The 27,755-nt window shown below is 42.9% G+C and overlaps 1 long non-coding RNA gene across 1 annotated transcript in view; it reads right to left on the bottom strand.

Annotated features, from left to right (window-relative positions):
* LOC141407652 (uncharacterized) overlaps nucleotides 1–26,356 on the bottom strand; it is a 109,623-nt gene extending 83,267 nt beyond the window's left edge. Inside the window, exon 1 of the long non-coding RNA XR_012417504.1 lies at nucleotides 26,260–26,356. This is a non-coding gene — a long non-coding RNA (uncharacterized lncRNA). The remainder of the gene's footprint in view (nucleotides 1–26,259) is intronic.
* Between the last annotated feature and the right edge of the window lie 1,399 nt (nucleotides 26,357–27,755).

The following is a 27,755-nucleotide window of genomic DNA, read 5'->3' as shown; positions in this document are numbered from 1 at the left end:
TTCATTCGGATATTCCAAGATTCCTCCCTTTACCTCCTTTATATTGCTTAAATGTCTCCTTCCAAAGAAGTCCACCCTGGCCATGCGATTTAAAATTGAACTTCTTCTCTCCAGGTCTCCTTCTCCTTCTTCTCCTTCTTCTTTCTTCTCCTTCTTTGTCTTCCTCCCCTCTTCCTCCTCCTCCTCCTCTTCTTCTTCTTCTTCCTCTTCTTCTTCTTCTCCTCTACTTAACCCTTATCTACATCTGGCATGTTCTGCTAACTGTGGTAGAATATACATTTATACTTTCAACTGTTTGTTTCCCAGTCCAGTCAGGAGTGTTCATACGACCTGTTTTGGCCAATTAAATGCCAGAGGAAGTGATGCATGCTACCCCTAAGCAGAAGCTGCAAAGCCATCCTATGGCTTTATCACCTCTCTTCTCCCTCTGCCATCAGACCAGCACATCCCAAGGAGGGCGTTCTCCCTGACCTTGAAGGTGCTACGATGAGAGCTGCAGCCTACAAAGGCACATAATGTAAACTCATTGCTGTATTTAGGTTGCACCATCCATGTGCATGTGGCCCATCCTCATGGTGGGGAAGGCTCAATAAGAGACTAAATTACCAGTTGTTTGATGGGAAAAGAATCAGAAAAAAGGAAGCTCTGCATTGTCAAAAGGAAATTTACAGCAAGCTATTAATGCTGGATGTTTTCACCATTCTCTAAGTCATAGAATATTTCCCGCCAGGTGCAGTGGCTCATGTCTATAATCCCAGCACTTTGGGAGGCCAAGGCAGGTGGCACACTTGAGGTCAGGAGTTTGAGACCAGCCTGGACAACATAGCAAAACCCTGTCTCCACTAAAATATAGATATATAGACAGACAGACAGACAGATAGACAGATAGATAGATAGATAGATAGATAGATAGATAGATAGATAGATAGACAGACAGACAGACAGACAGATAGATAGATGAGCCAGGCAAGATGGCGGGTGCCTGTAATCCCAGCTACTTGGGAGGGTGAGGCAGGAAAATCGCTTGAACCTGGGAGGCAGGGTGTGCAGTGAGCGGAGATCACACCACTGCACTCCAACCTGGTTGTCAGAGGGAGACTTCATCTCAAAAAACAAACAACAACAACAACAACAACAACAAAAACACAAAGAATATTTCCAGTATATAACTAATTCCAAGCTAACTCATCCACTCTTTATTATCTATATTTTCCACTAGGATATAGACTCAGTGAAAGCAAGGATGTTTGCTTGTTTTGTTCAGTACTGTATAAACTGTGTTTAACACACAGTGGGAATTCAATAAGCATGTGTTGAATGAATTACTCCTGCAAAGAACTGGTCAAAAGATGGGTAAAGGAAATTTGATCAAGTGTGGTTTAAGTCAGTGATCAAGAAAAAAAAAAGTACAATATTTTTACCACCAGAGCTGTAATCACACAATCAACAATTTATCTGTGTGCTGGGGGCAGAGCAAATGCTGCGTTCAGGTTTGCTATTATGCCTGTTATCATTATCGGTTATACCATAATTGAAATTATGATATAAACATCAATGATATTTTGAGAATGGAGAAGCCTTTGTCAAGGCTGGGTCCCTGTGATGGTGGAAAGTTCCAGATAGCCTTGTTTGCACAGCTGACAGCTGGCCCTAGCTGCTGACTGGGAGTTCAGCTGGGGTTGCATCCAGGGTTCTCAGTTCTTCTTCAGATGGACTTCCCCACAGCACAGAAGCTGGATTCTAGAAGGGGGCAATCCAAGAGGACAAGTCCCAGAGTGTAAGAGCCAAGCACACCTTCACTTGTATGTTTGCTGATGTTCCATTGGCCAAGGTTAGACACATGGCCAAGCTCAGAGTCAGTGAGGGAGGTGACCACGCCAGGACATGAGCTCTAGGGAGAACGGGTCACTGGAGGCCGCCAAAGTCACACACAGGCCATCTCGGGCAGCGTCTGCACCAAAGACAGATTCAATATCCAAAAATCTCAAACTTATCTCTTTACCCAATTGTGAACTAATTCAGGAGGTCCTTTCACACAGACAACTTTGCAAAAGCCAGATTTGTAAATGGTAATATAAATTTCTTGAGTTCTCTTAGAAAATATGCCAAAATCTGGGCTGGGCATGTTGACTCACTCCTGTAGTCCCGGCACTTCGGGGGGCCGAGGCGGGCAGATCACTTGAGGCCAGGAGTTTGAGATCAGCTTGGCTAACATGGTGAAACATCATCTCCACTAAAAATACAAAAATTAGCCAGGTGTGATGGTGTGCACCTGTAGTCCCAGCTACTCAGGAGGCTGAGGTAGGAGAATCGCTTGAACCTGGGAGGCGGAAGTTGCAGTGAGCCAAGATTATGACACAGTCTGGGTGATAGAGCAACACTCTGAAGAAAAGAAAGGGAAAGGAAAGGGAAAAGAAAGGGAAAGGGAAGGAAAAGAAAAGAAATGAGAAGAAAGAAGGACAGGAGAAGAGAAGGAAAGGAAGAGAGAAGAGAAGAGAAAGAGAGAAAGAAAAGAGGAAGAAGGGAGGCAGGGAGGGAGGGAAAGAAAAGAAAAGAAAAGAAAGAAAAAGTAAATATGCCAAGATCAAAACTCAGTACCGTCTATGCGCACGTGACAGATCTTCACAGTGGGTGAGGGGCAGTAAGAGACCAAATTACAGGTTGTTTGGAGAGCAAATACATAGCAAAAAGGAAACTGTGGTCAAAGGACACTTACAGCAAGTCAGTGATGCAGGGTGTTTTCACCTTTCCCTAAGTTAAAGAATACTTCCATCTCACTCACTGAAACTCGCAATTAAAGTCGATATAAGGAGCCTCCAGTACAACAGACAAGGAAACCAGGTTTCACCTGCAAAATTTCTTCTGTAAAGATTTAATATGACCTCATGCAATCATTATGCCAGAATTAAATAGCACCAGGTAACCAGGGACATATCTTCTACTAGTTCTAGTTTAAATTGGTGGTTTCTGGAAGAAATTCAAGGATACTGGTTTCAACCACAATATGTACATAACGCCTCACAGTTGATTAGTGACCCTAATAGCTAATCACATTCAAATCCTGATGCTGCTTCTTCACATCAGCTGCAGCGAGTGATATTTTTGCACGTGCTTCCAATCCCTAAAAGGACTGGACCCTATTCGGGCATAAAATTGAAAACAAGCCAGGGCACAGTGACTCATGCCTGTAATTCCAGCACTTTGGGAGGCTGAGGCGGGCAGATCACCTGAGGCCGGGAGTTCAAGACCTGCCTGACCAATAAGGAGAAATCCCATCTCTACTGAAAATACAAAATTAGCTGGGCGTGGTGGCACATGCCTGTAATCCAGCTACTCGGGAGGCTGAGGCAGGAAAATTGCTTGAAACTGGGAGGTGGAGGTTGTAGTGAGCCGAGATAGTGCCATTGCACTCCAGCCTGGGCAACAAGAGCCAAACTCCATCTCAAAAAAAAAAAAAAACAAAAAAAAAAAACAATAAAACTTGAAAACAAGTGTTTAGAAACATCAGTCTGGCATCACTTATCAGATTGTTAGGAAAAGAAAGACCAACGATGGAAAAATAAACTAATGGTGAGGCCCCTGACTAGGGAAGGGAAAAAGAAAGATGAACAAGCACAGGAAAGAAAGATCAACAGGATGGGGTTTGAGGGTTTCATTGGATATGGGGTACAAAGAGAAGGAGGACATAAAGATGATTTCGACTTTTTTATTTCAGGGGTTGATAATGGAATTAGAGGAAAAAATAATCTGGAATCAGAAGGAGTAGCAGGATAAGTTATTTGAGGGCCACATTCAATTTTAAATATAGTTATTCATTCAACAGATGTTTTTTTAGCTAACATTAACTGCCAGACACAATTCTAAGCTCTAGGCTCCAGTGGCAAATGAGACAAGGTTTGTGCCTTCAGGCAGCTCATGTTCCACTGGAGAGAGGCATACTGCAACCATCTAAGCAAACAAAATAATTTCTGATAACATATAAATGCTATCAAGAAAATAAAAGTTGGAAATAAGACAGACAGTGAATGGGATTGATGGAGAGGTGGTAACTTCATGACCTGGGGAAGTCAGGGAAAGCCCGAGACGGGGATGATATGAATGAACTCACTAAGGAACCATCTCGAGGGGAGGCATTCCAGGTAGAAAGAACAGCAAGTAGAAAGGCTCTAAGCTGCGAACTAGGTTTGCATGTTTGAAAGTGGGAAATAGTTTATATTTTCATAGAAATGGTGCTTCCTGACACTGAGTGCTTCCTCCTTCATAGTGTTTCTTATGCTGCTTCCTCCTTCATAGCGTTTCTTATGCTTGTGAGTATCCTGCTTCCCTCAACAGACTCTCAAATGAAAATGCTGAGGGAACCAATGGCCTGAGGAGGTCTGGAGTCTGTCCAAAGACATCTCAGAGTTCAGGAGGACAGAATTCCCCAGAAGGCACCAGGAGGATGCCACACAAGACGTAACACTTCAGCAGGTCCCTGTGCAGGGTACAAAGCGACCAGGAAGGAGAGGGCGTCTCTGCTTCCCAGAAATTCATGAACTTCTCTTTTCATTCAGGCGACATTGTGGGAAGGATGAGCGGGAGGAAAGACCCTGACAGGGAATTTGAAGTTTATTAATTGAATCAATTTACCTGGAAGGAGCTATTTTAAAGAGCAAAAGACCATTATCTTTACTTGTCAAATCTAAGTGTCTTTCTGACATCTATGCGAATGGAGGCTCAAAAGTTATGCATGTTCAAGCAAAAACAATAAGGAAAACTATAATTTGTTCCCATCTTTACATTATAGTCTATTAAATTTGACTCTGTTTGATTAATAGGGAAAATTATCAACTCAAAAAAAAAAAAGAAGAAGAAAAGAAAGTTGGAAATGAAGGAGACAAGGTAGAAGACTAGTTGGAGGATGGCAGGCAGAGGTCTGTTGACATCAGAGTTTTAGGCTACGGAGAGAAGTTTGGATTTCATACTCATAGCTACGGGGCACCACTGGAGAACATGAAACACGAAAGTGTTAGGATTTGATTTAAAAGATCACTCTGCTCTGTGGGGAGTGTAATATAAAGCACCAAAAGTGGACCCAAGAGGTAAGTTAGAATGCTACTGCAGGACTTCAGCAAGAGCTGTTGGCCTGGATTACGTGCTGGCAGCAGAGGAGCTGAGCACTGTCCAATTGGTAGATAAACTTTGTGATAGAAGAGCCAATAGGACTTGCTGATGGACTTAAGGTGGGAGGTGAGGAAAAGAACGTAATCTTACAAGACTGGTACCTGAAGAGCCTAGAGAGAGAGAGACAGACAGACAGAAAATGAGAGGCACTGAGAGAGAGGGAGAGAAAAACACATGCAGGTTTTGAGAGACAGCAAGAGAAAGAATAGCAAGATTTTCAAGATGGGAGGCTTCTCTAGGTACCTAGAAATACAGGGATAGAAGTTAGATGAAAGGTTAGAATTGCAGATGTAAATTGGAAACTTATCAGCCTAAATGTGATGGCTCAAATGTTCATACACACTAATAGGCTAAGCGTAGAACAGGAAGAGCAATTCATGGAAAGGTGGGTATTCTTATTTAGAAATTAGCAGGATTAAGGAGAGCCATAGGGCCATTCACAGAGACCAATGACCTGAGCAGGGAGAGGCCGAGGTGGACTGAAGCTGTGTAAATACAGGCACTGGGTCTCAGATGACTTCATCCACTAGCAAAGCCCATTGCAGGGGGCTGCAATTGGTTTGTTTAATCTGGGACTTTGAAATAACTGAGGATGTTTCAAAGGCCTTACTGATCCAGAAGGACAAGGGCTTGGAAAGTGTCATTTTTAAAAGGAAGGCTTGGCAAACTGAAAGTCTTGAAATTGAAATCAATTAACAACAAGACACCAATATACCCTAGTAGAATGGACAAAGTCCAAAACATTGACATCAAATGCTGACAAGACTGTGGAGCAAACAGGAACTCTCATGCATTGCTGGTGGGTGTGCAAAACGGTACAACCCCTTTGGAAGACAGTTTGGTAGTTTTTTGCAAAACTAAACATACTCTTATGATACACTCCAACAATCGTGCTTCTTAGTATTTACCCGAATGAATGGAAAACTCAGGTCTACACAAAAACTCACACGAGGATGTTTGTTTATGCTTAATTTATAATTGGCAAAACTTGTAAGCAAGCAAAACGTCTTTCAGTGAGTGAATGGATACATGAACTCTGGTACATACAATTATTCCCTGTAAAAACAAATTAAGTATCAAGCCATGAAAAGATGTGGAGGAAATTTACATTCTTGAAAAGGCAAAACTATGTATACATGAAAAAGATCAGTGGTTGCTAGGAGAAAGGTTTGGGGGGAAGGATGACTAGGTACACAGAGGATTTTTAGGGCAGTAAAATTATTCTGTATGATGCTACAGTGGTATAATACATTTGTCCAAATCCATAGAATGCACAGCACAGAGTGAACCCTAATGTCAACTCTGGACTTTGGGGGACAATGATGTATCACGGCAGGTTCATCAGTTGTAGTACATGTGCCACTGGCGGATGTCCATTAGTAGGGGAGGTTATATGTGGGTGGGGACAGAGGATATATGGGAACTCTCTGTGCTTTCTACTCAATTTTGCTATGAACCTAAAACTGCTGTAAAAATCAAATTTCATTAATGTTTTTAAAAGTGAGATGAGCAGAGAAGTAGGGTCTAAGACAAAAGGAAAGAGACCCAGAACCACAACTAGAGCCATCAGTCAGATAAGGATGGTTGCTGCAATTTGTTAGCTCCACTCCACTCTTCCTGTTGCCTAGCCACAAACCATGGCACCATCTTCATTCCTCTTCTCTCTCATATCCCTCATCCAGTCCATCAGCAAATACCTTTGGCTGTGTCTTCAAAGTGAATGAAGATGCTAATCACTTCTCCCCATCTCCACCAGCCAGCCTCCTCCTCTTCCTCGTTTATTACAGTAGCTTCATGATGAGACCCCTGCACCCCACACTCCTTTGACTACCTAGGGTCTATGCTCAATAATGGAGCCCAGGGATCCTATTAAAACTTAGGCCAAGGTCATGTCCCCACTCAAAATCTCCCAAAGTCTTCCCTTCTCACTCAGCGAAAAACCAACAACATCCTTTCATGGCCAAAAAGCATCCACAACTGTGTAGTCTTATCTCAGATCATTCCTATCAGCCTCTCCTCCCCTCCCAGCTCTTCCTGTACTCCACTCACATCCCCAACTTGTTCCTCCAGGAATTCGCCAGGCATGGCCTTTGTGCTTCTTGGTCTTTCTGTCTGAAATGTTCCTCCTCAGGGCACCTATGTGAGTCACACCCTCGTTTTCTCCAGCTCTTTACACAATGCCTTCTTCTCTACTTTCATTAAAATCGCAACAGCATGCCCCCCTTCCCCCATCCCCCCACTGCCACCCACAACTACTGGCCAGGCATTTGCTATCCCCTTTACCTTGTATTATTTTTCTCCATGGCACTTTTTACTACTTGGCATTTTCTGCCTTGAATGGTTCATTATTTTATTGTGTGTCTCTCCTCCCTAGAATGTAAGTCTCAGGAGGGCAGAGGCTATGATCTACCCACTGCTGTGTCCTCAGGACCTAGTGTCTGGCACATCCCAGGCACTTGAACATTCCTTGTTGAACGAATTACTGACTGTGCAAATAGAAGAAATTTCCAAATGTTTGAAGGTGAATGTGAAAAAGAAATGGAAAAGTGAGCAACGGAGGCTGCTGGAATGTCTCCTAGCACAGTTTTACCATTTTTAGAACAAATGGCACATTCCACTATTTTATTAAGGAAGTTCCTGCCTCTTTTATTATTGTGCACTGATGGCCCAAACTGATACATGTTTTATATCTTTCATTGATATGTGACTTTTAAACCTTATTTGCTTAATGCAGTCTTTATGAACTAAATTAAGTTTTTTTAGGATGCATGGAGTTGATTATAAGCTCCAGCAAAGCCTGAATCATAGCTGTTTGTCTTTTAGGCTATTTTCAGATGCCTTTGCTTATAGACTACATCACTACATCTAAGTGAAAAAGCAAAACAAAAACAAAAAACTCTACCCACTCTTAAAGACTTGAACAGAAAACAACTGTCATGTTTATCAAAACCTGATAAACTTTAAAAACTACTATTATTAGTTCAATAGCCAAAGCAAACTGCAAACAAGCCAGGCATGTTTTTGATAAGACATCAATTTGCTATCACTAAGAAATTATAGCAAAATGAGAAATCACTTGTCTGTTTGCTCAGTGCCTTAAAAAAAAAAAAAACACATGGCCGGGCGCGGTGGCTCAAGCCTGTAATCCCAGCACTTTGGGAGGCCGAGACGGGCGGATCACGAGGTCAGGAGATCGAGACCATCCTGGCTAACACAATGAAACCCCGTCTCCACTAAAAATACAAAAAAATTAGCCGGGCGTGGTGGCGGCGCCTGTAGTCCCAGCTACTCGGGAGGCTGAGGCAGGAGAATGGCGGGAACCCGGGAGGCGGAGCTTGCAGTGAGCCGAGATCGCGCCACTGCACTCCAGCCTGGGCGACAGAGCGAGACTCCGCCTCAAAAAAAAAAAAAAAAAAAAAAACATGAAATGGCTTCAATTACATTTACTGAACAAAGAGAAAGAAAACAGTGTTAGGCTCTTATGAGCACCACTGAATAAGAAAACCCATCTATCACTATAACTAAGCAGTGTCACTGATATTTTCCTTTCTATCTTTTAATAATTGTTGATACCATAGTTAAGGATGAAAAGGAAAACTAAAGATGAAAAAAGAAAACTGGGAATACTCCATTGAGCCACTCAAAAATAGGACCAGAATCTCCGATTTTGCAATACCCTTAAAACTGCAACAATTTGTTTTCTGCAGTTTTGGTATCACTGTCCTCATTATCCCTTCAAACCTTCTTGTGTAGCTAGAAAATAGAAGGAATCCAAGGGGAAAAAAACAGAAGAGCTCCAAACCTTCGACATGAAAGAACACTGTTCCATCCCCGTGTGGTGCTATGTAGCAGTGAAACAGACAGAAGGCTAAAACTTGTCTGTTACAGCAATTAAGAGCTTTACAAGGCTATATCTTGTTGTAGGTCTCCATGGCCTGTCTCTATGGGAACTGCAAATCATCAACACACAACTTTGAAACATAGACTGTTACCCCCACGGACCATCCCCAGACACATACGGTAGGGTTGAGCTGGAGGAAATCTTTCATGGCTAAATTGTTATCTACAGGTTCATCTTTACTCTCATATTTCCTAGGGTTAAGGTTAATTTTTTAAAAAACGGAGCCTTACTCTGTTGCCCAGGCTGGAGTGCAGTGGCACGATATTGGCTCACTGCAACCTCTACCTGCCAAGTTCAAGTGATTCTCCCTGCCTCAGCCTCCCAAGTAGCTGGGATTATAGGCGTCTGCCACCACACCCAGCTAATTTTTGTATTTTTACTAGAGACAGGGTTTTGCCATGTTGGCCAGGCTGGTCTTGAACTCCTGACCTCAGGTGATCTGCCTGCCTTGGCCTCCCAAAGTACTGGGATTACAGGCGTGAGCCACTGCACCTGGTCAAGTAATACTTCTTATCGTCAAGCTATAATAATTAGCATAATGGGATACAGCTTCTGAAATACACTGATGGAGCAGAATAGAAGGTATAGAAATGTGTTCATATATGTGGACATGTGTGTACACATGTCTGTGTCTGCGTGTGTAAAATATGTGAACTTTAAAGAAAAGGGAAAAGGATGGATTATTTGTCAACCTGTATCCATATGAGAAAAAAAATAGTTAAATCCTTACCTTGTATCTTACACTAAAGTATATCCCAAATGCATGTGATACCCTAAGAATTCTGATAAAAAGTTACAAGTGACTTTTTATATGGCCTCAGGAGGGAAAAAGACTTTCTAAAGCGTCACATAAAATAGGAAAATGATATCACGCCTGTAATCCCAGCACTTTGGGAGGCCGAGGCGGGTGGATCATGAGATCAGGAGATCGAGACCATGCTGGCCAACGTGGTGAAACCCCGTCTCTACTAAAAATACAAAAAACAAATTAGCTGGGCATGGTGGTACGCGCCTGTAGTTCCAGCTACTCAGGAGGCTGAGGCAAGAGAATCACCTGAACCCAGGAGTTGGAGACTGCAGTGAGCCAAGATTGCGCCACTGCACTCCAGCCCGGGCAACAGAGTGAGACTCTGTCTCAAAAAAAAAAAAAAGGGAAAATGAAAGCACTAATACATAAATGATATAATGTCTGTATATGGAAAACCCCAATTAACATTTTTTTTTATGACAAACTAGGAAAAAACATGCATGTACGTGTCTAATAGTTTACATCACTACTCTACTCCAACAGGAAAATAGACCTAACATTTTAACAGGACATTAATTTAAAAACACCATTCTGGCTGGGTGCAGCGGCTCATGCCTATAATCCCAAACACTTTGGGAGGCTGAGGCAGGTGGATCACCTGAAGTCAGAAGTTCAAGACCAGCCTGGCCAACACAGGGTGAAAACCCATCTCTACCAAAAACACAAAAATCAGCCAGGGGTGGTGGTGGGCGCCTGTAATCCCAGCTACTTGGGAGGCTGAGGCAGGAGAATCTCTTGCACCCGGGAGGCAGAGGTTGCAGTGAGCCGAGATCAGGACACTGCACTCCAGCCTGGGCAACAGAGCGAGACTCTCTCATTTAAAATACAAATAAAAACACCATTCTAAGCCTTGGTTTCCCTCCTTTTTTATTTTTCCTTAAGAGACAAGGTCTTGCTCTGTCACCCAGGCTGGAGTGCAGTGGTGCAATCACGGCTCACTGCAACCTCAAACTGCTGGGCTCAAACGATCCTCCTGCCTCAGCCTTTTGAGTAAGTGGGACTACAGGTGTGTACCACCACACCCAGATCATTCTTTGTAGAGACTGGTTCTCAAACACCCAAGCTGGTCTTCAACTCCTGGCCTCAAACAATTGACAACTTGGCCTCCCAAAGTCCTCGGATTACAGGCATGAGTGCAGCTGGTTTCCCTCTTGAAAACTGAGAATACTAATAATGCATAGAAAAAGCTTAATGTTCTTTGGCCCTGCCCTTGAGTCCTCAATAAAATAATTTCACATATTATGGTGTGGGTAAATCTGTGTGTGCACAGGAGTCTGTCCATACGATCCAGTTCTCCCAGTTTACTCAACACTGTCCAGTTTTAGATCTGAAAGCCCAGTAACCCAGGACACTCCCCAGTGCCAGGCAGGCTGCCACAGCTGGTCACTCTACAACACACATACACAGCCAAGGACCTGGCAAGATGTGCATCAAGGCTTTAATAGTATTTAATTCTGGGAAAGAAGAGTTATTGATTTTTTATTTTTTTATTTTTATTTTTTTGAGACGGAGTCTCACTCTGTCACCCAGGCTGGAGTACAGTGGCATAATCTCAGCTCACTGCAACCTCCGCCTCCCCAATTCTCCTACCTCAGCCTTCCCAGTGGCTGGGATTATAGGCGCCCGCCACCATACCCGGCTAATTTTTTGTATTTTTAGTAGAGACGGGGTTTCACCATGTTTTTATCTCCTGGCCTCGTGATCCGTCCACCTCAGCCTCCCAAAGTGCTGGGATTACAGGCGTGAGCCACAGCGCCTGGCCAATTTCTTTTATTTTTTATGCTTAGTTGTATATTCTAATTTTTCCATAAATATTTGTGATTTTATAATAAAAATACATTTCTCTCAATTGGACCTTAAAAAAATGGAATATGGTCAGGCATATTCCAAATACCCAGTCTTGGGTATTTCTTTATAGCAGTGTGAGAACGGACTAATACACCCACATTCCCTTCCCCTGAAAACAACAGTTCTAGGCCGGGCGTGGTGGCTAACGCCTGTAATCCCAGCACTTTGGGAGGCCGAGGCGGGAGTATCACCTGAGGTTAAGAGTTCGAGACCAGCCTGACCAATATGGAGAAATCTGTCTCTACTAAAAATACAAAATTAGCCAGGCACAGTGGCACATGCCTGTAATCCCAGCTACTGGGGAGACTGAGGCAGAACAATCACTTGAACCTAGGAAGGCAGAGGTCACAGTGAGCCGAGATCGCACCATTGCACTCCAGCCTGGGAAACAAGAGCAAAACTTTGTCTCGGGAAAAAAAAAAAAAAAAGAAATATGGTTTTGCAACTATTAACATGTGTAGAAAACTTTCCCAAATATTGACTATTATATATTATATACTATATTATGTATTATATATATTATATATTGCATATTATTCATTACTATATATAATATATAATATGGATTATATATAATATATAATATGGATTATAACCATATTTAAAAACACCATATATAATATGGATTATATATTATATATAATATATATAATAGCTAATTATAATGCTAATATGACATATAATATATAGCATTATAATTATCTATTATATTAGCAATGCCGCCAATACGATAAAATCTTCTGCCCTCCAAGACATGACAGGGTCTTAATTTGCCAGCGCTCCAGAAGTTCTACCTGGGCGTATGTTTTGCACTTTCATGCCTTGACAATTGTCATTGGAAATACAATATAAGTGTTTAATGAATAGCGACTCACACCATTGTATTAGCATATGTTTTTGGTGCTGTCAGTAAAAATGGGAGATTCTCCATGAATCTGTTCCGTTCAGTAGAATTACATGTGTGATGTCACAACTTCAAGGACTTATTGACATGTTTCAAATTTGTCCATTGGCTGCCAAGATTATGTGATTACGGTAGCAAGGTGGCAGCATAATGACAGATGCGATTTATACTTAAATTGAGATTTTTAAACTTTTTATGTATTTCACTTTCTTAAAATATGAACCATTCTTGATTTAAATATACATGCTGAACTGGGAGGGGTTGGGGAAGAAGGGGAATTGCTGAAGAACTTTAGTGAGAAACAAAGGATGTTTGGTTATTCTTTCAGGACACAGCTCATGAGAGCTGCCAGCTGTGTACAGGACAGATGTGGTGGGGGGGACAAACTGAAGGGCAGACAGCCTTGTCCTGTGACTAGGAAAACCTTCTCAGTTCACACAAAGATTCACAGTACCACTGAGATCGTCTCTCAGTTCCTTATTTTGTGCCAGCAAGCTGTTAATGGCTTGACTAAAGTCTTTCCAGTGATTGTATTTTTGAATGCTTCCACATGAACCCCAGAATGTCTCAGTTGTGAAAAGAAATAACTTATTGGCTGGGCGCAGTGGCTCATGCCTATAATCCCAGCAAGCAGGTAGGCTGAAGCAGGCGGATCACCTGAGGTCAGGAGTTCAAGACCAGCCTGACCAACATGGCGAAACCCCGTCTCTTCTAAAAGTACAAAATTAGCCAGGCGTGGTGGCGCCCACCAGTAATCCCAGCAACTCCGGAGGCTGAGGCAGGAGAATCGACTGAACCCGGGAAGTGGAGCTTGCAGTAAGCTGAGATCACGCCACTGTACTCCAGGCTGGACAATAAAAGCAAAACTCAATCTCAAAAAAAAAAAAAAAAAAGAAAAGAAAAGAAGAAACTTATTATGTAACACCAAAAGAAAAAAATATAAGACAGGCTCTCATAACCTAGCTCTTAGAACTAAGCTATACACACAAGCAGCTGCTCTCCAGAACTTCATGAGAACAGATGTAGCTCAGCCCTATTCAGAACCCAGGACCTCTGATTTCAATGGCTCACCTATGTTACAAGAGACAACTCAGCCATAATTCCAGATGCATTCAAAATCCCATTGTTTTTTCTTTTTCTTTTGAGATAGGGTCTCACTCTGTCACCCAGGCTGGAGTACAGTGGCACAATCACAGCCCACTGCAGTATGGGGCTAAGGTGATCCTCCTGCCTCAGCCTCCTGAGTAGCTGGGGCCAGAGGCAGACACCACCACGCTCTGCTAATTTTTTTATTTTTTGTAGAGATGGAATTTTGCCATGTTGCTCAGGCTGCTCTCAAACTCCTGGGCTCAAGTACTTCACCTACCTCGTCCTCCCAAAGTACTGGGATTAGTGACATGAGCCACCACACCCAGCCTGAAATCCCATCTTCTGAATCTAGCACAGTGTTCATTTACCTGTTATGGCCTTGGTCTCCTCTAGAGAACTGTCTTTGCTTCTCACTGTTGGCTTATTATGCAGGCCACATCAAATATCCGTGATCACGTTACTGCTACATAAACTCCTCCTCTCTGTCTTTGCTGGAGACAAAGAGTTTCTTTTCAGCAACTGCAGCTAATCAAAAACAAATTGAGCTTTGGGCTTTATTGCTTTCCAAAACAAAACAAAACAAGGCGGGGTGGGGGCACAGTGGCTCACGCCTGTAATCCCAGCACTTTGAGAGGCCAAGGCAGGCAGATCACTTGAGGTCAGTTTGAGACCAGCCCATCCAACATGGTGAAACCTTGTCTCTACTAAAAATATAAAAGTTAGCAGGGCATGGTGGTGCATGCCTATAATCCCAGCTACTTGGGAGGCTGTAGCAGGTGAATTGCTTGAACCCAGAAGGCAGAGATTGCAGTGAGCAGGGATGGCACCTCTGCACTCCAGCCTGGGTAACAGAATGAGACTCTGTCTCTAAGAAAAGAAAGAAAGAAAAACAAAACAAAACAACGAACCCCCAAGCCACACACCAGAAAAGCCTCCTCTTCTATTGCCAAAAATGCATCTCCTAAGTTGTCCCTTTTTCTCACTTGCTAACCCAGCCTTCAGTCCCCTCCAAATGCAAATGAAAAAGAATGCCACCAGGTAGGATATTTTTTAAGAATTCGTGTAAAATTTATTTTCCACCCACTGTTATCATTTTTATAGAGCTGCCTGATATGGAAAAATCACTTAAAGAAAATATAGTCTTCTGATAATAGCACTACAGAAGAAAGTAAGTCACACAAGTCCTTGAAGATACATACAGGCTGGCAGCAAGCAGAGTTCTCCATGAACTGCTGGTAGAAAGTATGGCGGAAAATAAGCAGTCACATGGATCGATCAGTCCATAAAACCTGTACCCACAGGGATGGGCTGGGGCTAAGGCCAAACTCAAGAACCCAAGACGGAGCAACGCACGAGTCCATGAGCATAGCAGTTGACCTCTTGTCAAAAAGACTCACAAACTCAGCTCATTAACTCAGAGCCAGCTTCCAACTTCTCAGAGTTTCTGAGTGTTGGCAGTGGTGTCAAGGTTCTTTTGAGGGTCACCCAGGCGTGGTGGCTCATGCCTGAAAGCCTAGCACTATGGGAGGTCAAATCAGGAGGATCGCTTGAGCCCATAAGTTTGAGACCAGCCTGGGCCAGATAGCAGGACCACATCTCTACTTAAAAAAAAAAAAAAAAAAAAATAGTGGCACATGGTGTCACACCCTTGTAGTCACCGCCACTCGGAGGCTAAGGTGGGAGGATTGCTTGAGCCCAGGAGGTTGAGGCTGTAGTAAGCCATGATCACAACACTGCACTCAAGCCTGGGTGACAGAGTGAGACCTTATCTCAAAAAAATAAAGGATCCTTTTGAGGTTCCAGGTACTTAACCTTTCCTCTCATTCCTTTCATTCCCAGGTATTTCCTTTGTTACATTATGCCGCCATAAGACCCAGCTGCCCCAGTGAATTCCTCATTGACTTTCCTGCCCTCTACCCCCTCCTACGTCCTCTTACACCTGCTACTCTGTCTTCACAAACTATTACTGGCTCTGCAGTGATTACATTATATTTATTGTTTTGATCACATCGAATTGATTATGGGTTGTAAAGACATTTCTTATGTACTCTTTATCCTCCTCATCAAACAACCTTAGCCTCTAATTACGAACAGCACCAGCAACTCTCCTCCTCTTCATCCTCCTGTTAACCACACCTCCTACAGGCCTGCCACATAGCCCACAGTGAGTGGATGGCGAGAATACTTCAAACTGTTTCATTCCCGGCCACAGGGAGTATCACAGAAGCATAGAGGAAGATCCATTTTCAACTCAGACTGCAAGCAAGCAGCAGTTGCACCCACAAGAGCTATGTAAAACAACTGCACACAGTATGTTCACTGGGCAAAGAGATCCTTCTTGCCCACAGAGAATAAAGCTTGCAAAGAGAATCCAAGTAGAAGTTCATCTAGGTAGAGAAACACAGAGAAATGCAACTTTATTTGAAGAGAATATAGCCAGCATTTTGCATAACACATTGGGAAAAAAATTTTTTTCTTGAAAATCAACAGGTAAAGATTCATGACTTACAGGCTGTGCTAAAAACAATTACATCAGAAAAGACCAGTTCCTTTCTGTGCTTAGTCATGTGGACTTTGAAGGGGGAAAATAAAAGATGTCACAGCACAGCTGGTGCAGAACAAAGCTCAGGCCTGGAGAAAGAAGATTCCACGCAAGAGTCTGAGCCCACTCCAGTGAATGCCCTCACAGGTTGATGAATGAGGAAGAACTGAACATGGTTACAGCCATCCAGCAGATACCCCTTATTGCTTTGAGGGGGAGATCTGGAAAAATCTATAGGAAATTGCATATGGTTCTCATTTGGGATATGAACTCAAGCATTCTCAAGACATCTGTCCATTGCATTTGTCAGATGCTCTCCCTGATATCCTTTTGCTGTCCCCACTCAAGTTTCATCTTGAATCATAGCTCCCATAATTCCCACATGTGATGGGAGGGACCTGGTGGGAGATAATGGAACCACAGGGGCAGTTCTCCCCATATTGTTCTCATGGTAGTGAATAAGTCTCATGATACCTGATGGTTTTATAAGGGGAAACCCCTTTCACTTGGTTCTCATTCTCTCTCTTGCTTTCTACCATGTAAGATGTGTGTTTCGCCTTCTGCCATGATTGTGAGACCTCCTAGCCACGTGGAACTGTGAGTCCATTAAACCTGTTTTTCTCTATAAATTACCCAGTCTCAGGTATGTCTTTATCAGCAGCATGAAAACAGACTAATACACTCCCCCTCCTGTGAGGGCTGAGCAGTCCCGCCCTGTCATTGACTCCCTCTAGAAGCCTGATTACCCAACCAGCACATCTTACCTAAAATCACAGAAACCCCTGAACCCATCACATTTACCTCTACCTTTGTGTAGAGAGGGCACTAGTGATGTTTGCATATTTCATAGCATCTATATGTATTGATATTTATTTGATCCCCTATTTGAAGTAAAAGGTTACGGCAGATACTATGAAGAAACGAAGTTTAGGGAGTGCATTGTTGCCATCAGAGATCTAACAATCTGGTCAGATGAAAGAAGATGAAAAGTCATAAATTAAAATGATGCAGCAATAAGGAAAGAGCTCAGGACTGGTAGTCACAGCTTGGGGAATTGAGGGGAAGACTCCCACTGGGATTAAGTGTTCTTCTGCAGCTCCTTCCAAACATTCAGGAAGGGGTATTAATTTTTCTTACTGAGTCCTTGGGGCTAGCCCCTTCACCTACTCAAAAAATTGGAGTTTGCATATGAGGCCTGAGCCATGATGTTCTATGCCAGGAAGCTGGAAAGGATGTTAGGGGAAAAAGTCGCTTGACCACTGGAGACCCAGGAAGCAGCATCTTTAGATCAGAACCCTATAGGATGGCTGATCAGAAATGCAATCCCAGGCTAGGATTGGGGACAGAGAGAGAGAATACAGGTGCGAGGGAGGCCACCATCTGGAAGCCAAGGAAACCAGGGTGTGGGCACAGAGTCTGGGAACGTTTTCCAAGTCAGAGAAAATGGCTGCAGTGAGTAGCTTTTATTAAAGGTAATTGCACCCTTGGGTTTTAGTAGGATGAATTACACAAGGGGCTTTCTGAATTGAGACACCACCTCCCACCAACCAGAGAGGGATTTAGCTTCCCCCAGGTTCATGCAGGGCAGGCCCTAATGTGCCCCAGAACATTTCTGAAGTGGAAGAAGGGTTTCTTCACCTAGCTCTTTGGCCCAGTGGTTGATTTTAATGTCACTGTGTTCCCAGAACCTCTTCTAACACATACATAAGGGTTCAAGGTAGAGAAGGGAGTCCTGAGTCTTGGATGAGCATGAGTAGAATGCTTGGGGTGTAAGGACCTTGAAGATAGCATCTGTTGTTTCCTTGGAGAGTCAGAAGTTGTGGTCTCCCAGCAGCTGGCTAGGGCAAAATGTGCATTGCATCTGGAATCAAGCCAAGACTCACAAATCTCCCCCGAGTCCCCAGCACTAGTTATTGAATTCCTTATATGTATATGACGACAGCTTAATACTGACCAGCTGTTGGGGTAACAGTGGTGCCAGGGGTGGCGGAGGACCAGTAGAAGTGGAAGAGTGATGGATTCCAAAGGGAGTGTTCTGGCCAGCGAACTGTGGTGAGTCACCACAACTGAATTCTGTTGGGAATACATTGAGCATTTGTCTATTTTTTAGTAAGAGGTGCTATTCTGGAGTTACCATTTGAGTATGAATTGATCCATTCCATATGGCTAATGGTGTGTATACAACAGGCAGCGAACATTTGGAACTAGACTTGGAAGTTCTAGAACAGTCGGCTGTTTGTTCTGACAACAAATCATTGGAGTTACGACTACAGACAATTGACCTCGTCCTAAGTCTAAAGAATCAGAATATTCGGGTGTCAAATTATGGCACATAATTGAGTCTTGGATGAGCATGAGTAGAATGCTTGGGGTGTAAGGACCTTGAAGATAGCATCTGTTGTTTCCTTGGAGAGTCCTTTTACATTTTTAAAACTCAAGCGATTTTGAGGCACAGCCAAGGATGTAAGTAAGCCTCCACTGTGGAACAATGCTTTCCCAAATTGGGAGGCAAAATGAGGGCTGATTTCTGATATTATGTGGTCCATGAAGCTGAAGCCAGGTCATCTGTGGAAGTGTTTTAGACTTAGGAAATCTGTGGAAGCAGAAGACCAGCTTCACAGACTCGGTGGCAGTTGTGACACAGAGATTAGTGGGAGATAAATGTACATTTGCCATAGGACTAATGGGCAATGACTTCCACTTCTGTTTGAGATTATTTCACTTTAGGAGGTACAAGGGGAGAGAAGGACAAATTTTAGTCTGTGCTCAGGTTCTTTCCCAAAGAATATTATTTGGATTATTAATATTTCTGTTGGAAGAGAATTGAGTCACAGTGAATATGTTTAAGCTTAGATATTGATAATATTTTAAAATATATAATCGATCATAGATAACCTTGTTCTGGTCACCTTGACCTAGCCAGATACACCCTGTATTCCTAAGTATTTAATTCACTAAGTTAAATGAGGTGGGATTAATAGCATTTGGATCACTACTCTTCTGACTGGATTTTAATAAGCAGGCCACTGGCTCATAAAGACTTTCTAACTGAACAAGAAGAGCTACCAGTGAAAGTGAGGTTCTGCTCTGATCACAGTGGGAGTGGAGGGACAGAAGGAGGTGAAGCAGTTGCCATGAGAAAGTAGAGTCCTTTGAGAATGGTACCCACTGCAGGGAACATGTTGAAGAGATTCAACTTCTTTAGCAGATTTCCTCATAGGGAAAGCAAGGAAAAACTGATATTCCAGCAGCAATCAAGCCAAGCACAAGGGGATTGTTAACATCATGTGCCAGCCACCTACACCCCACCCATGAAAATATCCTCCTAGGGAGCTTGGGTGGAAGACTGGATCATATATAGTCCATTATTGTCTCCACTTCCTTCTTTTGCTACAATTTCCAGTAAGGAGATCACATTTCATTTCAAAGTTCCCAGTGCTAAGTGCTCAATGTGATCAAGAGGAAGATGATCCAAGGGTCCAAATTCCTCTAACTAGTCAGTCAAGCCACAGACACATCCACTAGATGGCAGCATGCTGAAATGTCATGACAGATGCAAGGTCACCAAAAGTCTCTTTGGATCACATTCAATGTTTTAAATAGACCCAGTGGTCAGTGGGTGCAGTGCCATGACGCAGGCCAAGTACCTGGGCTGGGGCCTCCTTGGTTGATACCTAGGGCCACTTTCTCTCCCTGTTACGGTTTAGATGTTTATGCCCTCCAAATCACACGCTGAAATATTATTCCCCGTGTTGGAGGTGGGGCCTGCTGGGAGGTGATTGGATCATGGGGCCAAATCCCTCATGAATGGTTTGGCACCATCCCCTCTTGGTGGTAAGTGAGTTCTTGCCCAATTCACCTGAGATCTGCTTGTTTAGAAGAGTCTTAGGCTTTCTCCTTCTCTTTCTCTTGCTCCCATTCTCACCACGTGATGTGCCTACTCGCTGTCACCTTCCGCCATGATAGGAAGCTTCCTGAGGCCCTTACCAGAGGCAGATGCCAACACCATGCTTCCTGTACACCCTGCAGAACCATGACCCAAATAAACCTACTTTGTCAATTACCCAGCCTCAGGTATTTCTTTATAGCAATGTAAAAATTGCCTAACACACTCTCCATCCTCTCCTCTGCACTCTCCACTTCCCATGACTGCCTTCTTATTTCAAGGCAGGGTAACTACACCTAGCAATCTATCTGCTATCCGGAGCTACAACATCACAAAGTTTTGGGACCAAAGGACTCCCTGTGAGGATATCTCGGTGGCCCAGACATCTGTTGACCAAACAATCAGTCTTGGCACTGAGTGGATGCCCTCATCAGCCCAGAATACCATTAAAGGCACAGGGACTCAGCAACAGGGCTCCAGAGGGATGGCTAAAAGAACTGAGTGCAGACAGACCCCCAATCTATAGGACTACCAATCTGGCCAGAATGGTATTCATTCCTTGTGTTGGTAAAAACAAGAAAGACCAACAGTGTCATTTATAGAAAGCCTTTGTCATATCCAGAGTATGTTAGTCTAGGGGCTTGAATGAGAATAGAGGAACATGTGTGAGGTCTCAAAGCATTGGAGCAAAGTGTAGATTGTATAGGGTGAAGGGAAGTACGGAATCTCACATGGTTAAAACCTCATTCTGATGGCATGTTTACCTTTAAGTGCTTTGAAGCCTGTATCCCATGCTTTTGAAGGAGAAAACTTGCTTCATTTGTTTTCACAGAAATCGAATGAAGATATTTCTGGAAAAAGCCTTAGCAATATGATGAATCACATCCACTTTTATGAGTTTCACAGGAGTACACACGAGTGGGAGACAGCCCCTCTGGTTGGAGAATTTGGCAAAAAAAATATATTGTTGTGACTCAATGCAGTGTGGTTAAGGTTACAGCCGTCTCTCTATTGAAAAGTGATCCCACACAGTCAGTGAAATCAGCAGCAACCGCAGACAGGTCATTGTTCGGCAACTGAGGGAGCCACTTGAAGGGGCCTCACCATACCCCCAAGGGCTTTGAAATCAGGAGTTCAAGTTTGGTTCTGCTGAGCAAAACAAACCAGCTATTTATAGGACTTATCTGACTTGAAGGAAATTAGACCAGGCCTGAGAGAAATGAGGCAGGTAGTGATGGATTAGATCCCTCATATGCTGTCTCCACAGTACATCCCAAATTCTTCAGGGCACAGGTTCTGTCCTGGGCTCTTCTGTGTCCTCAGTGCCTGGAACCTAACAACCTGTGCTCAGTAAACATTTGTTCACTGACTGATGGATTACAGTCCAAAGCAATCTTCCTCAAAGTATTGATGCATATCCCATTACTGGGTATATACCCAAAGGAACCGAAATCATTCTATTATAAAGACACATGCATGCATATGTTCATTGCAGTGCTATTTATAATAGCAAAGACATGGAATCCACTTAAATACTCATCAATGATAGACAGGATAAAGAAAATGAGGTACATAGACACCATGGAATACCATGTAGCCATAAAAAGGAACAAGATCGTGTCTTTTGCAGGGCTGTTATCCTTAGCTAACTAAAGCAGGAACAGAGGAACAAATACAACGAGTTCTCACTTATAAGTGGGAACTAAATGATGAGAACACGTGGACACAGAAGGGAACACACGTGGGGCCTTTTGGAGGGTGGGAGGAAGAGGATAAAAAAAAAACCTAACGCGTACTAGGCTTAATGCCTGGGTGGTGAAATAATCTGTACAACAAACCCCCATGACACAAGGTTACCTATGTAACCAACCTGCGCCTGTACCCCTGAACTAAATATGAAAGTTAAAACTCTAAAAAATAAAGTGAAAAATGAAATAAAAGTATTAATGCATCCTCAAGTGGTTGGCAAGGAATCAGGCTTTTTTGGAGATGGTGGGGGAAATTGGACTATTCTCAGGATGACTGACTTTTAAAAATGAATTTATTTTTACAATGGTCACCATCTGTGTAGTTTTGCTTTTCTTCTGTAACACGAGACTGAGAAATGGCTTATTTAGCACCCACACAAAGGTTAGGGACATCACGGGATAAAATGGCAGAATGGGTGGCACCCAAACTATTCATTTTCAACAGCCCGTTTCCTTCCTTGGTAAGTGACAGAAGGTCCTGGGAGATCTTGCCAGACTGTTTAACCTGCCTGGATTTCAACTCCTGGAGGGTAGAGACTGTGCATCTCATCCCCAGCACCCAGCATATTGCCTGCCACAAACCAGTGTGTTGAGGGAATGCTTGTTGAATGCTCATGTTCTTGATCTTCCTTGTCAAGCAAAGACATTGGAGCGTGGGGGAATTTAAGGAGGCCTTTGACAAGAGAAAGCTGGTTAAGTGAGCAAAGATTACAACAGAATATCAGAAAAAAAAATTAGAGGAGAATTTAGAGGAGTAGCAGAGGATATTGACAAAGGGAAAAACACCTGAAGAGAATCACTAAGATATTGATTATGTGGAGGCAGGAAGAAGACAGAAAGCAAGCAAGAGAACCAAACCCAGAACAAGTACTTATCCTACCTGGCTGTGGAATAGATTATGGAGGATATTAAAAAAATGGAGACCAAGACAGTAGGTCTTTAGGGAAATTGAAAGAACAGGGAAGGTAGAGCTCCCAGTCCCAAAGAGCTCACACACCATACTTTTTCATTAACAACAACCTGGACATAGTGTCATAGAAAGAAATAATCATTTAATAATCAGGGCCGGGCATGGTGGCTCATGCCTGTAATCCCAGCACTTTGGGAGGCCAAGGCAGGTGGATCACTTGAGGTCAGCAGTTCAAGACCAGCCTGGCCAACATGGCAAAACTCCGTCTCTACTAAAAATCAAAAAATTAGCTGGAAGTGGTGGTGCGCACCTGTAATCCCAGCTACTCAGGAGGGTGAGGCAGGAGAATGACTTGAACCTGGGAGGCAGAGGTTGTGGTGAGTTGAGATGACACCACTGTACTCCAGCCTGGGTGAGAGAGTAAGACTCCATCTCAAAATAATAATAATCAGGAATTACTATCTGATAACTTATATGTTCACATACCTTTAAATACCTGTAATATAATTGTGTATTTATAACCATTCCCCTTAATAAACTGCAAGATCATGCAATTAAAACCTCACAAGCATCATATTTAAATTTTGCTTTTGTCATCTTAAAACAAATTGAGACTTTAGTGCTTTCAAATGAATATGTCCCAAAGTCATCATTATGGATGCTGCTGAAAAATCTCTAGCTCTTCTGAAAAACCATCCATCACTCTCTAACTATAACTGCACCCATAATTAATTACTACTCTGTCTTTGTACAACAGTGAATCTTGGTTTTTCCAGGGTTATTAACATTTTGAAGAGCTGATCAAAAGGTAGGTACTCTCTCAAGAAAAAAATGTTTATATAATTGATTTCATTCTAAATGTGTTTTGCTGACATACACAAATTATATACAGAAGAAGTGTACTTATGATTTTCAGTAAAAAATTAAGGTGTACTTCCTAAAATAGAAATCGAATTTAGGGGCTGGGCACGGTGGCTGATGCCTGTAATCCCAGTACTTTGGAAGGCCGAGGCGGGCAGATCACCTGAGGTCAGGAGTTCGAGACCAGCCTGGCCAACATGGGGAAACCCCATCTCTTCTAAAAATACAAAAATTAGCCAGGTGCATGACTATAATCCCAGCTACTCAGGAGGCTGAGGCAGGAGAATCACTTGAATCTGGGAGGTGATGGCTGCAGTGAGCTGAGATAGCGCCACTGCACTCCAGCCTGAGAGACAGAGCTAGACTCTGTCTCAAAAAAGAAAAAAAAAAAAAAGGAACTTAAGATTTATAAAAAATAAAACATTCTGCTCATGTTTTGATAAGAAGTGGGATTATTCTACTACACAAAACTCTGTGGTAGTCCCCAGAATCAGAATTCTGAAGCTCACTGTGTCAAGAGTCCGGGCTTATATTCACTGGACATCACCCACAATTCTTTGAGTTGAATACATATCCCATCATTTCCTTTACCAACGAAGTGACCTGAGGCAAGGTCTGCCTCTCTGATTTTGCCCTTGAAGGTAAGAATTTTTAAAAGGGAGATGAATCACAAGCAGAGACCTTACAGCTTATGCCGTTAGGAGCCACAAACTTTCTTGTGCCCTGACTGGCTCACACTCACATCCCCGTCAGTGCTAGTTCCCTCCACACCTGAGTCCTTGTCTGTTTCCACTCATCAACAGCCTCCCCCACACTGCTCTAAGTAAGCTCCTGGGGAACTGCCAAGGAACGCCCAAGCTCAGTGCAGCCGGGACAAACAGCAAGCCAAGTGTGAAGTCCGAACCACTTCCCCTAGAAGCAACCTTGACACACTGTGTTTGGGCTTTGGGCTTTACCGTTTTGCTATTCAAGCCATTCTGAACAAGCAGGCTGAGTTTTTGACCATCATGCTTGTGTGCATCAGAAGATGTGCTCCAAGTTCCATACAACCCATAAAAGCTGACTTTGGGAGCACAGTCTGTCAGAGTTTGGGCTGTGCTTGCCTACGATGTTTTTATACTCACACTCGACGTTTCATCCTCATTAGTTTTAATAGAGTTCCAGATGTATTTTATTCCTAAGGGAATAAATTTATGATTTATGTCTATCCCCATCCCAAATGTCAGATACAGTAGTTAATGTTAAAAGAAATAAAAATGAAAAAAAACTTCTATCCACTTCTGTTTTTTATTTATTTTTACCACTGTCAGACCAACTTCTTTTTAGTTTTTTTTGACAGAGTCTCGCTCTGTTACCCAGGCTGGAGTGCAGTGGCACAATCTCGGCTCAGACTATAGACGCTTGCCACCATGACCAGCTAATTATTATCATTTTGTATTTTTAGTAGAGACGAAGTTTCACCATGTTGGTCAGGCTGGTCTCGAACTTCTGACCTCAGGTGATCTGCCCGCCTTGGCCTCCCAAAGTGACCTCTATTTTCTTAATATTTTGTTCTAGGAACAGAGCGGAAAGCTGCCAGGTTTGAGCCAACAAAGCAGATAATGAAGCTGAAAACATAATGGGATGGCTCCGTTAGAGAGCTAACTCCTTGACAGGCTCTGTCTCCCCAGCTGGCTATAAGCTGAGCTTTGTTGTGCTACATCCCAACGATTCTCAATTAGTTTTGGCCTTCTGTTCTGCATAGGCTAAGATCCCACGGAACATTAAATTGGCTGTGGAAGGAATGTCCTTGGACGCGTACAGACTCTGATAGAATGCAACTTCCCGTGCATTTTAAAAGCCCAATCACATCACTATTATCTTCACTCTTGGTTGCTAGCTATTGAGAATAAAACTATGCTTTTAAATCTAGTGAGTAGTGTGTGATAAACTGAACACAGACAGGCCGATATCTTCCCTCTCACATTATTATAATCTAATGGTATTCTGTGGTCCCACAAAAAGAACAAATCTTCATCACAGCAAGCTCTCTGTTTGTGGTGGCAAACCTCCAAAACAGTATTGTTTGGCAAAAACAGGAGTGTTTTTAGCAACAAAATCCAAGACAACTGTACAGGACAATCTGAAACCAGCATGCTGTGGGCCAATTAAGTGAGCATCTGTTACATCTGGCCCCAAACTACTAACTCGCAATCTTGATTGTCCTCACATGTGAAGCAAACAAATCACCTGGGCTATGGGTATTTTATTTTCCTTTATTATTTATATTATTATTATTACCTTTATTGCACATACGTCAGGGATCCCAATTTGTTTGCAAATGTTCTCTGGATATTTGAAGCCCTCTGGATAATTCAGATTTTTTTTTTTAAGTTTCTTGTGAGTTTGTTTTCTTAAAAACCTACTTCAATATTTATGATGTATATGCATAAATCACAAGAAATTATTTGTAATCAGATAACATGGTTTGGGGTGAAAGTATAACAAACTCCAAAATGACTTACAGAAATACAATAAAGAGTATGACTCACATAACTGAAGAGTCCAGAAGAGAGGCAGAAATTAGGCACGGTTTGGTGACAACGCTGACTCCACTTACCCACACTGCTCTCACGTTCCACGCTCCTCCTGATAGTTACTGGCAGCTATTGGGATTATGGGCTTCCTCTTTCCCAACCAGGAGGAGACGGAGCCTCACTTCTCACCATCTCTACTTCCTATTTGAGCCTAAACCAGTCGGGGTGGTGATTTGAATGCCAGGCACTGATTGGTTCATGCCTGAGGCACTGATTGGTTCATGCCTGAAGCACTAACCTTAGCCCTACCAATCATTGTGGCCAAAGGAATAGGACATGTTGTTTGGCTTATGCCAATCAGAGCCCACCCATAGAATTGATGATGAGTTCATCCCACCTGGATGCTCTGTAAAGGGGCAAGGAGAAAAGACGGGAAGAAGAGCTTCACTGTATAAATGAGAAAGAGAGGTGATGGACGCTACAGAAGCGGCTAGTGAATGCCTACTGCACCATTTTCCTTAAAAAAAAAAAAAAGAAGAAGAAGAAAGAAACCTGCTTTTCCTTTTAGAATTTTAATAAGAAAACACTACAGATATATATTTTAAGCATCATACAAAGTTTTAAGTGGAAAGAGAAAAATAGGATAGTATTTATCAACCCTAAAATAATACTTTTATCAATATTATAGTGACTAGGAATCCTAGTGTTCTGGGATCCAAGTCCTTGGCTTCATTTATTTTCATGTATTTGTTTTTATTATTTTTTGAGACGGAATCTTGCTCTGTCGCCCAGGCTGGAGTGCAGTGGCATGATCTCGTCTCACTGCAACCTCCACCTCCCAGGTTCAAGCGATTCTCTTGCCTCCGCCTCCTGAGTAGCTGGGATTACAGGCACATGCCAGCACACCTGGTTAATTTTGTATTTTTAGTAGAGATGGTGTTTTTCCATGTTGGCCAGGCTGGTCTCAAACTCCTGACTTCAGGTGATCTGCCCTCCTCAGCCTCCCAAAGTGCTGGGATTACAGGCATGAACCACTGCGCCCTGCCTGTTTATTTGTATGTATTTGAGACAGGTTCTCACTCTGTCATCCAGACTAGAGTGCAGCATCAATCTCTGGGGCTCAAGCAGTCCTCCCACCTTAGCTTCCCAAGTAGCTGGGATTACTGGTGCACACCACCATGCCCAGCTATTTGTTTTTGTTTTTGGTAGAGACAAGGACTTGCTACGTTTGTTACATTGCCCAGGCTGTGTCCCTGGATTTAAATGGTACCCCAATCACTTACCCATTGCATGATGTTGTGTGAGTCAGTAAACACCTCTGTGTCTCAGTAAATGAGAATAACAACAGTGCCTATATCATAAGGACCCCATTCAATAATGCAGGCATTATTCTAAAATAATAATCCCAGCACTTTGGGAGGCCGAGGTGGGCGGATCACGAGGTCGGGAGATCAAGACCATCCTGGCTAACATGGTGAAACCCCGTCTCTACTAAAAATACAAAAAAGTAGCCCGGCATGGTGGCAGACGCCTGTAGTCCCAGCTACTAAGGAGGCTGAGGCAGGAGACTCACTTGAAC

Source organism: Macaca fascicularis, chromosome 9 (genome assembly GCF_037993035.2).
Source record: "Macaca fascicularis isolate 582-1 chromosome 9, T2T-MFA8v1.1".
Classification (NCBI taxonomy): domain Eukaryota; kingdom Metazoa; phylum Chordata; class Mammalia; order Primates; family Cercopithecidae; genus Macaca; species Macaca fascicularis.
Note: the sequence above shows the minus strand (reverse complement) of the source record. Positions and strands in the feature narration are given on the sequence as shown.